The sequence below is a fragment of the Pygoscelis adeliae genome, unplaced genomic scaffold (assembly GCF_000699105.1).
Source record: "Pygoscelis adeliae isolate BGI_AS28 unplaced genomic scaffold, ASM69910v1 Scaffold79, whole genome shotgun sequence".
NCBI classification, from domain to species: Eukaryota; Metazoa; Chordata; class Aves; order Sphenisciformes; family Spheniscidae; genus Pygoscelis; species Pygoscelis adeliae.
The window spans coordinates 2,088,741-2,100,360 of record NW_008825532.1 but is presented as its reverse complement, the minus strand read 5'-3'; positions in this window follow the sequence as shown (position 1 = coordinate 2,100,360).

Here is an 11,620-nt window from a genome sequence, read left to right as displayed (position 1 = left end):
CACGCTGGTCACAGCAGTGGGCAACTGAGGCAGGTTGGGCACTGCTGGTCTATGGGACAGCATTTCCTGACCAACGTTCCTCAATGCACAGCCCACAGGAAGCCCTGTGCCACTGCGACTTTGCCAGTTGCGTTTTCCATTGCTGCAAGAGAGGTATCTTGGCCAGAAATTATTTTCAGAAATGTAGTGGAATTGTGAAGCTGTTGTTACAATCCATTCGCTGGGTCCAAATGAGCCAAGTGAACCTGCATTTTGAGGTACACCCGACCTACCGTTTGGGAGGAATAAATGTATGAAAATGGGCAACCTTTATAAACAACAGTGATATTTCTGTAGAACATGACTGTATGAGCAGAAAATTAACACCTTTAGTCTGCCAGCTCTGGGAAAAGAAGGGCTAAGGCTCAATAAAGGTTGTTCTGACAAGGACCAGGAAGATGGTGTTTCCAAAGTTTTAATTTTCCCAGGGAGAGGCCAAGACAGTCTAGTAGCTAGAGCACTAGCTACTGGATCAGATCTGAATCCTCTTTCTGATGATGTCATTTAGCTCTGTTTCTTTTTGTGTAATAGGGGAATTACGTCACTGGCATCTTGAGCAGTTTGAAATCCTTGGGTGGAATGATCTGAAGAACTGCAAACTACTTTTTATGTATGGACTGAAATCCCAACTCCAGGTCTGCTTGTGTCCTCAGCCAAGTTAGCAGCTCAAAATCCTTCTGTTTCTTGTGAGCTGAGACAAGATATCCTGACATTTAAAAAATCTTGGATCAGGATTTCTCCCCAGCTTGGAGAATTGGCTCTTCCCTTACTTTTTTTTCTATTCTAAGAAGAATAGGAAGCATATCTGAAATTAAGTGATTATCCTATTTTTTCTTCTTAACTTTAATTTTAAAATGGGCTGCTTTTAAGTTATTAAATCTTATGCCAGACACCCAAATTGCAGTTAAGAAAGGAGGTGAATGTGTCTGGCATTTTCCAGCACACACATGGCCATATCTAACCGAAAATGAGAGCCGCCAGTCCTGAAAGGCAGTGGGGAGACATTGGCAAGCAGCGGGAAGCATGTCTGAGCCCAGCAGCCTGTGTCAGGTCTCCGGAGGTCAGACCACAGGGCCTTTTGTGCGTTTGTATTTCTCCCCCCTCCCTTTTCTCTCTCCCTCTCCATGTGTATTTTGTCTCCTCCTCCTCCTCCTGTGCGTGTGTGTGTGTCTTTGCATCTCCAGTCTTCTCCCTCCCCTCCTCCGGATCGATCGCTGGCCGAGCAGACCTCCAAAGGGCCAGGCACTTTGTGGGATCGTCCTTGTTCCTCCTGCGTTTGCCGAGTCAAGGGTATCTCTTTGCAAGCTTGGAGAGATGCTGTTACTCCTGGTGATGTGATTGCATAGCAACACAGCAGCACGGGGCGGTGGAGGAGGAGAGGCAGGGAGCGTGCAGACAGCAGCGCTCAGCCTCAGCATGCATCCCTGTCACAGGGACTCCTTTGCTGATTCACAGAGGCAGCCCCAGTCAGTGCTCCTGAAGCCCGGCGGCCGCTGCCCCCGCATCTCAGACCTGGTGGACTCGGAAGGTAGGCCATGACAAAATTTGTTTCCCGCTCAGATCCTGGCTGGGCTGGAAAAGGGGAAAATATCGACAGATGGTTAACCTCGGAAATACGCTCTTTGGGCGTGTGTGCATGTGTATATCCCTTCACAGTAACACTGTCCATGTGTGTGTGGGTGAAGAAACTTGCAGAGAAGAAAAGAAGGGTGTTGGGGGGACACAATGGGAGCAAGAGAGGTGGCCAAGACTGTTTCCACAAGGGAGAGGCCGGGAACCAGTAAGTGATGCAGATTCCCAAGGCAAACAATAGTAGCCAGCATCCCGATTTCACCAGCTTTGATTCTTTGCACACTGAAGGCTTATTTACCCTGGCAGTGTTTTCACCTGAGCTGAAGGACTGCTCCGGGCAGGGTGCGTGGTGGCCTTCTAGCATTCTCCTGGGAGGATTAGACAGCAGGGCAAGGCAGGGACCCAAATATTTCTTGAGTAGTAAGCTGGGATCAGACTCTAGTCCTAGCTCTGCCCTTTTCATTCACCACCTTGCCCAGTCCAGCCTTGCTCCTTTATGTGTCCACCCTCCCCTCCCGCAGCTTCTCCCCAATTCCTTTCACTCATTCCTCCTCCTCTTCTCTCAAGGCCTTATATTGCCAGCGCTGACCTTCCCTTTGATGCGGGCAGCCCTGACCAGCTGCAGAACTGCCCACAGGAGGCACGGGACCTTTCCTGCTCCCCAGAGCTCAGCACTCTGCCTTTCTCTCCATGCCAGACAGGGTAGCCTGGGCAGTGGTTCACCAAGATTTAGTGCCACTTTGCACAACAGATTACCAGTCCCCAGTCTGGCCTATTCCCTTCAGTCTTCCCTCCGGCACAGCATCACTGGTGGAATTGCCAGCACCGTATGCATGAGGTCTCAATGCTGAGATTGCCCCTGTGCAGCGACAGGGGTGCGGAGCAATTACTCCCACACTTTTAAAAGCTGTGCTGTCTGTGGGAGAAACCGATGTTTGTTTGGGTTTTGGTTTTTAGGGTTGAAAAAAAATCTCTAGTCAAATCTTTGTCACTCTGTGTTTTACCTGTGCCCTAATCCGAGGTCCTTCACACCTTCTCTCCTTCTGCTGCTCACCAATCTCTCTGGAGGCATGAGAGTTCTTGCTTGATTATTCTCTTTAATGGCCTTTATTGCCTGACCATAGTACCCTGCAGCAAGACACTGTGTGAAGTCCCAGCTAAAAGGCTCGGTTGTGCTGGGAGGGTTTCCGTTTTTCTGGCAGCCGTGTGTAGTGTGTGTGCCTGCTGTGGCTCTGGTGCCATCTCGCATCCTCCCCTGCCGGTTCCCCATGCTGAAAGCTGCTTTCTCTCCTGCTGCGGGGATGGTCAGGCAGGGCTCTGGTGACAACAGCCGTGTGATGGCACTCCAGAAAGGGACCAGACTATAGATGTGCAATTTCAAACTATCTTGTTTTGCAACACCATGCCCAGGAATGTCAGTGCCTGGAGCGCTGAGATGGGAAGGCATTGGAGTGGGCGCTGTGATGTGATGCTGTGTTCAGGTCCTCTTTGTTAATTGAAGAAATTAAGATGAGGACCAACTCTCTCTGGATTAATACCTGAGATAGACCAATCCTGCTTGCTAAAATTGGCCAGGACTGTAACCGTGAATGGGGTTGCTCAGGTTGGAGTGACTCTTTTCAAAACTAAACAAAGTGAGATAGGGAAGGAATTAAATGAGTGTGTTCAAACAAAAGCCCTGGGTTCTGGAAATGTATGGTGAATTTCTGATTATAATACTGTTTCGAGAAATATATTCAAGGCTTCCACTTTAGGCTGGATGCCTATGATAAAAGCATAAAAGAGGAATTGTAAGTCTCATGAAACAAGACATACTGACCAGAAAGAATTCAGTTTTCAAAAAAAACTCATTTTCACAGGTGTATAAAGATGAAACCAAGCTATTCAGAATTGAGCTAAAATAGCTCCATCCCGTTTTCCTTTGCTGTTTCCCTTAGCATAAGGATAAGGTCGCTCTGATACATGTCAAGAAAGGAAAGGAAATGTGTCTTCATGTGACACACAGCCTGCTTATAAAATGCATGGCCTCAGAAGGCCAGAGAACCCTGTGCTTTGACTGGGAGTTTGTTATAAAGACAAGCTGGTTGGGGGCAAGGCGGAATATTCAGTACAGAGAAATAGATATTAGCTTGACACTGAGAATGAGAAACACAGAGTCAAGGAAGCCAAAAGTTAGCACAGCGTTACCTTGGCTATCGCTGTGTGGTGGGTGTGCTCTTCCCAGTATTGCTGATCAGTTACACAGTATGGCAAATGGGTGATGTGTTTTTCACAATGCAGCAAGACTCATTTCCTGCCTCTAACAGCAGGGAGGGGAGAGCTCAGGTTCTTAGATGAGAAAGACAAAGAAAAGACTCAGGATTTTTAGTGGGTTTAAATAGGCTGGTTTCAGGGCTACAGGACACGACCTCTGAAGAATTGGGTTCAATTTTTATCGTTGGTGCAACCTTCTTTCGGTCATTAGGCAAGTTATTGCCTCCCACTGTCCCTTTTGGGAGGTTGGAGGATGTTTGCTGCTTCCCCCACTCCTTTTGTCTGTCAGGTCTATCAGACAGCAACTTCTCTGTGTCCAGCACAGCGGGGCTGTGTGTTTACAGCTAGGTCCTCAAGGTGCTGGGGTAATTATTTGTAGTACTTGTCTAATTGAAGGAGAAGAAGAAATGGGAAGAATTCCTAGGCAAAGTGAGTTTTGCAGAGAGCAGTTTAAAACCCAGCTGGGACTCTGAAACAGCATGTGAAAGAAATTTAGATTTCAATCTTCCCAAATAAATTCCCAGAAGTTATTTTTAAGCAGGGAGAGGAGCAGTCAGTTCTACATGGCCATGTTGTGGACATGCACCCACACTCACCTGGTTAGCTGGGGATATCATCATCCCAGTTTCCTGGTGCAAGACTAACTGATGAAATTTTTCAGCTTGAGTTTTTGTGTGCATGTGCATATTCTTTTGCTTGGGAAAATGGAGAGCGAGTGAGCCAGCGGAAGCGATGCTGCTTCTATATTAGGACCTGTGGCACCTATTTATCCATTGAATTAAAATAACATTTTTGTTATGAGCTCAAAGTCTAAGTGGTCATTTAAAAATGCAGCTCATTAGATGTGAGCGCACCCCACTTCACCCACCCTCAGTGAATAAGGCATCTTCTGTGCCACTTGTTCACTACCAGACACAGCAAAGGTTTTATGTTACTTCTTAAGGACAGCTGCTTAATTGAAGGACCCTTCATTCTAATTAATGAAGGGGACCTGCTACTTAGGTGGAAGTGCAGCGTGAAGCCCAGCTGCAACTTCGGCATCTGGGTTTTTTTAGCCCTTGGATGACAGGGTTGTAAATGCCCACTCATGTGGAAGATTGCTGGTGGTCCTTTTCCCCTTTCCTTGTACACAGGAGCAAGTGAGAACCAGGAGACTGTTGGGGTGAATTTTTAAGGAATGTGTTTGGGTATCTATTCCAGGTTTGTAAAGAGATGGCAACTAAAGGTCCATGCTCTAAGAGGGAGTTTTGTTGTTTGTATGCTTGGTCCCAGTGGGACAAAGACTTCTCTTCCTTCTCTCACCAAACCTTGACCTAGTGGGGTCTTGGGAAGTAGATCTGCTGGCCCTCGATCTCAGGCTTAAACTATTTACTTACACGTGCAGAAAACAATTTTTGCTGGAACAGGATGTGCTGTCGCGCTGTTGAGGGAGTCCTGCTGTCTGCCAGCTTGGGAATGCTCCCTTTGTTAGCATCTACATGGGAGCTGAACTTTGAAATATCCACAAGCCTCCCACCTTTCCCCTTAAAGGACACTGAGCATGCTGAGCTAAAATGTTATTACTTCTCTTGTACAGTAAGTTAAACAACAACAAAGTCATTAACATTTCCAGCAGCAGGGAATGTGTTTGTATTTCCATTCCTCTCATAGGATAAAGGCTGAGCTGCCTTGCCTCAAAATGTTGCTATATTTTTTCCTTATAGGCCAAGATCTGAAGTGGAAAGTTTCAGCCCGGAAAAAATGTTTTGGAGGAAATTAGCAATTCAAAGCGTAAGCCTTGTGATCGAGAGACCTCTTGACCTATATGCTGTGTTTGCTGCTGTGATATGTGGTAGAGAGATGGAAATTCAACATCTGACATTGGACTCTAGCTTCAGCAGCAGGTCCCTAATCATGGGGGTTACCTTTAGCGATGCAGGTCAGCTGCAGTGTGAATTCCCTTGATGCTTGGGAGAGTTTGGATCTGGGTTTGTACCAGGAGGATTTTAAATAAATGCAGCAAAATGGCAGAAATACACTGTGCTGTATGTGCACTGGTGGCAAGCTGTCATCTTACTGTTAGCTGGGATGGAGAAGAGATGCTGCAGGCCTGTGCACCCGAGTGCTGCCTCTCTGGCCCGCCAGTCTTGCTGCTGCAACAGGTCTGTAAGTAGGAAGAGTGCAGAGATCACTGAGCAGAGCAGTAAGTTTTGTGGTAGAGCTGAAGCAGAACTGGTTGAGCAAAGGCCATTCCAGCTGCCTTTGTCAGACTCCTGGAAAGCAGTGCGGTGAGCCAGGCTCCCCAGTGCTGAATTTGTAACAGGTACAGCTCATGTAGGAAGAGGAAAAAGGCAAATACTTTGTTTTGAATACATCCCAATGCCCAAGCATTCAACTGTTGAAATGTAACATCAAGATTTTTGGCTTTCTCATTTTTCAACTAGAGGATCATCATGGTCTCCAACTAGGCTAACAGTTGTGGTTTGGTTACTAAAGTGTTTGGAAGCTGTAACACAGCACTGTGAAACGTCTAATGCTTCGTTTCTTAAGGTGTATTAAGAGCAGAGGCAAGTGTTGCATGCTTTTCACGTGGAAGGATGCAAAACAAAATCATGTAATGAGGTTGTACCTGATCCTTCTGAGGAAGGGTCTGATCACCTTTGGGCCTGGAGTGGGGACCTCCAGCAAAGACCAGGTGAGACACACCAGTGAGAAAGATCTCACTCCTTGTGTTCTCCACTGTATGGGTGCAGTGCCCCAATGCCTGCTCTGTGGTGACTGTAAGACTGCTTCTTGCAATGTTCTCTTGTGGAAATTCTCACCTGCTTCTGCTCATATGGGCTTTGATGTTTTTCCTTCTTGCACAGAAATGTGCCTAGGGGATCAACCTCGCTTTAAATCTGCCTGACCGCATTGCTCCCTGAGTCATCCAAAGGAGGATTTTTCAACTCCTTTTCAAGTAGAAGCTTGTAGTAGGCTGCGAGGATGGTAGTTTTGGTTGCCAACACTTAAATCTTTTTTGATTGATGTTGTCCCTTGGCAGTAGCATGCTGGGTCTCCAGCACCAACCTAGAGCAGAGTGCAGAGAGTGAATGCTGGTGTGGGAGAGGCAAGGTGGATCACAGGTTCGGTTCTTGACAGGCATAGGCAGCAGGCAATAGATGTTTAGCCAGGAAGCATCCACAAAACAGCTACTCCACATGCTGCAGTGCCCAGACACAGTGCCGTACTGAAGCACTAAAGTAAAACTGCAAGAGTCGGAGCTATTCTGTGTGCCATGGCAGAGGAGCAGAGCAGATCAAGAGCATTTCTCCTTGCCTGGTTCCTGTAATAGCAAGGAATTTGGCAAGGGATCATACATAGCTGTTGGTTTGCTTGCAGTCATGCCTCACCATCTGGTTGTCTCTCTCTCCCACTGAATGTCCTCCTTTGTGGTGGCTGCCGTGCAGCTGAGTTGTTTTCACATTTGCTTGGGTTCTCCACATCTGGGCTTTGTCTTTGCTATTGCAGAGTGGCGAAGAGCAGCTGAGCCATTGCCATCAAACCTGCAATAAGGTTTCTGTGTCAGCAAGGTATTGCAAAGGACATGCTTGAGATAGTGGCCTTTGCTGGCACTTAGCTTTCCATCCAGCTCAGTCTTGTTCTTTGACTGCTGCCTCAGACAGGCTTTAGTTCCCCTGTGCCATGGTTCTGTGTCCTGATGGACCTTGTCATCACTGAAGGAGTTCAGGAGCCCGGCACTCAGGAGGTGAGGCAAAGGCTGTTATTATTTCCATAATGCTAGCAGAGAGCATGGAGACCCACCATGTCCTACATGTGGATACCTGTACAACATGGTTTACCCATCTCTGCCTCCAGAACCGCACCTGCCCTGTACACGGAGACTCATTCTTCAGCAAAAAGCAGTAAGATCAGAGCTAGTGACCTTCCCAGTATTGCTCCCATTCTGCAGTGTTGGTGGGAGGAACAAGAGACCAGGCTGTGCTGGGAGGGCTGGGAATGGAGGGCCCCTGTGTGTGGTGTTGGAGGGCTGGCTGAACTTGCCTTGCCAGCACACATCACTGCAATTACATTGCACTGTGCCACAGAAAAACTGAGGCCTCAGGATGGCAGCTGCAATGAGACATTGCAGAACCTCATCGGCAAAAGCCATGGATTTCCCAGTGATGCAGTAGAGCTCAATGGCATTCCTCTGATGGAAGCTTTGAGGCAAAATAACTTTTCATGCCCCGAGAATGGTATCTCTGCTAGATTGAGCCTCATTTAGAGGTTCAGGGACAGCTCAGACCCCAAATAGTACAAGCATTGCAGGAATAGGACATGGTGTTACCTGCTATCAAAGACAGAAATCATCCACTGTACCCTTGGAGTTGCATGAGGTGAATTTGCCCCACGAGTCTGGAGGGCTTTGAAGATCCTGGAATTTATAACTATTAATGTGTCCTGATAACCCTGCCTGCATGGGGAAAGGAGCAGGGCGAGCGTGCTGCGATGCACAGTCTGCAATGTTCATTTGTGCAAAGGGGCAGGAGGGGTAGAGGACAGGACCTTGGATTATTGGCACGTTGGAGAGCTCGGCACAGGCTGTTCTGCTGAAGAGGGAGAGAATTATGGCTGTAGAAATTGCTAAGGTATTAAAAAAATCATAACAGGATAAGCTGTTCTCTTAATGTGTGTAATGGAGGGGGGAGAGGCAGTGAAAGCTCAGGCAGGGGAGTGGGGGATATGAAAGCGTGAGAGATGGGCAGTGTGTACCAGGGCCTGGGGGCTTTCTCCTTGCCTGGCTGTCCAGCGTGATTGCTGGCTGTGCAGGACGTGCTGCCTGCTCCTGCCCTGCCAGGACCAAGCAGGAAGTTTCTCAGCTGGTCCAAGTGAGCTGGGTGTGAAGGAGCCAACGACCTTTTTCCAGCAGCGTTGCTCCATCTGTACCTTGGAAGCAGCCCCATCTCTGCTTGGACATGAGGTCTGGCTGCTGGAGCCAGGTGATAGTTTCCTTCTAAAAGTAGGAAAGCAATCACCAGGTTAGGCAGTGGGTTGGACAGGAGGCAGCACAGTCCCTCAACACTGCCTCTTGACCCATCACAGACAGTATTCAAGCATCACTCTTGATTTGCTCATCTGACCTCAGATGTGTGGAGTCTGGCCTGGGCAAAGCCCTGCATAGTGTTCATAGCTTTTGCATGTTAGGTCTCCATCCTGCTGTGGACATGTTGGTGCTCAGCTCCTTTCATGGCACTGCCACTGACCAAATGTAGAGTTGTGGGACTGTGCTTCAGTTCTAGAAATTTTCCAGACTGAGGTAAATATTACCTTGCACCGTTTTCTCTGGGCTTTATTTTCTCATGGCTTTCTGTAAAGCTGAGATGATGCTGGCAGTGGAATAAATCACTATTTTAGCTTATTCAGAGTCCAAACAAACAAAAAAAGCAGTGTTGTGACCAGAGGTTGCATTTCAGACCTGTAAAATAGACAAGGGGCCACTGCTAACTGGCTTTACGGGTCATATAGTTTTAAAAACGGAATAAAAAAGGGAATTTTATAACTCATAATGAGTAAACACTCATAAAAAGGTAGCTGGTAGTGCGAGATGTTTGTATGGGGGACCGAGGGTCTAGACAATTTTACTTCTGAACATAAAAGGAAAAAATAGTATGTTTGAAAATATTGTCTGTTATGGGGATATGTTTATTATGTCTAAACATAAGTGGTCATGACAGTGAGATCCTCTCTCCCCTCTTCCTTTAAACCCTGGGCATCTCCTGTAGTTCAAGAAACCCAACCCTTTTTAAAAATGCAACATAATCTGTGGGACTCACTAACACAGGATATCATTACAGTAAATTGTGTAACTAGATGCAAAAAAGAGTTGGACATTTAGATGAAAAAAGATTGCAACATTAGTACAAATATATTAAAAAAAAATGCATCCTTTTAGTCTTCAGCCTTCATGAAGACAGCATACTAGGCAGCTGGGAAGGGCGTCAGTTCCATGAGGAGGTGCAAGCTGACCCAGGGACTCTCACGCTGCTTTTCAGGTGCTTGTGCTCAGAGTTGTCTCCATCCCCATGAACATCAGTTCTGATGCAGCCCCTGGTGATGCAGGAATGGCCCTATGTCCTCTCACGATGTCCTGAGTGGCACGTCACAGACCAGGCGCAGCACAGCAGCACTGCCCACCCACTGTCTCAGGTAAGAGCTGGGTCTGGGAGCCTTTCTCGTGGCAGCTTTTTGCAGTGGTTGCAAATGTCTGTGGAGCAAACCGGGACCTCTGTTCCTGGTGGCAGGGAAAGCTGTTAGCTCCAGCTCCACATCAGCTTGCACTTAATGAGAGTGTTAGCTCTCCTCAAGCGTTTTGGCTGCAAAGTGGTTCCCAAAGTAGAGCAAGAGAGACAACCTGCAGAGCTGGATTTCAAGCTTCCTTCAAACTAAAGAGCAAGAGGCCACCGTTAACAGCTCTTGTGTGTTTGGTTGGGTTTACTTTTTTCCTGGAAACTTGGAAGAAAGTCAGCTTTTGCCGAAAATGTAGGTTTCTAATCTTCCTGGTTGCAGAGGAGAGCTTGGAAATAAGCCCCTGGCAAATGCTGTAAGGCAGAGGAGGATTCTGACCTCTTTCTAGTCTAGTTATCTTGAGGAACAGAGAGTGGGTGCTCACACTGCCGGTCTCCCTTCTCCTTCCCCCAGGGTCTCTGAGCCGGCAGGCCAGGCTCCTCACCGAAGCCGGGCAGAGAGATGAAGGTCTCTGGGATCCCTGGGTAAAGGGCAGGGCAGAGTGGAGGAGAACAGAAAGATGTGCTGGTGACTGTCGGCAAAGCTGCCTGTGCTCTGCACTGAGCTGTCACAAGCTGGTTTAGTACCTTGTCCTGGGTCACCCAGGACAGCAAGGCTGGGGAAACACTGCCTCGTCTCTGCTAGAGCATGGTTTCCCCTTTGCTGCCTGTAGCTGTTGACCCCAGGGTACCTCTCACCTGGCAAGAGACTGATGGACGGTGCCAAAGTTTTCCTTGGGCACTGGCAGTGTTGTTCCCAGGACGAATGAGATCCCTGGCTCTGCCTTTTCTTTTTTCATTGTGCTTCAAACATGAAGAGCAAAGGCTGAGCCTGGGGCTCCTCCCTGCCATGGCCTGCCATCAGCCTGGACCCATCCTGCCCCAGAGACCGTCTGCAGGATGAAGGGCAGAGCTGTCTCTGGAGTGGCTCCAGCATGCAAGGATGAGGCTTGCAACTGGGGCAGGCTCTTGGTAGCTGACTCAGGGCTTATTGACCCTGGGGTGGCTGTTACGTAGCTGCTACCAGGCCAGCGCATGGGTGGTTAATGAACAGCCCAGCAGATGAAGCAAGGAGGGAGAGGCATATAACAAAATGAGCAGGCAAATGCCCTTCTGAGCTGCCTGAGCAGTCCAAGCCTCTACAAGGGGGTCAGAGCTCTGTGGGGTGAGCTGGGGCAGGATGCCTTGTGGGACCCACCACCACTGAGCTGCAAGATGGCACATAGGGAGGGTGCAAACATCCTCAGCTCAGGTCATATCCACCACAGGTTTCCCCCAGTCCCTGCCTGAGCCTGGCTTTCTGCTGTGTGGGCATCAGTGTGTTGGGTGCCACGCACCAGCTGGCTGCTGGCTCCTACAACGTTAATGACAGCCTGCCTCATTCAAAGGGTCTGCCGTGCCCTCCTCACAGGTGTAGGTGTTGCCACCTAGGAAACAGCCTTCCTCTCTTCCCCCCGTCTGGGAGATGGTCCTGCATCTGTCAGGCCTGGGAGGTGGTCGGGAAAGGAAGC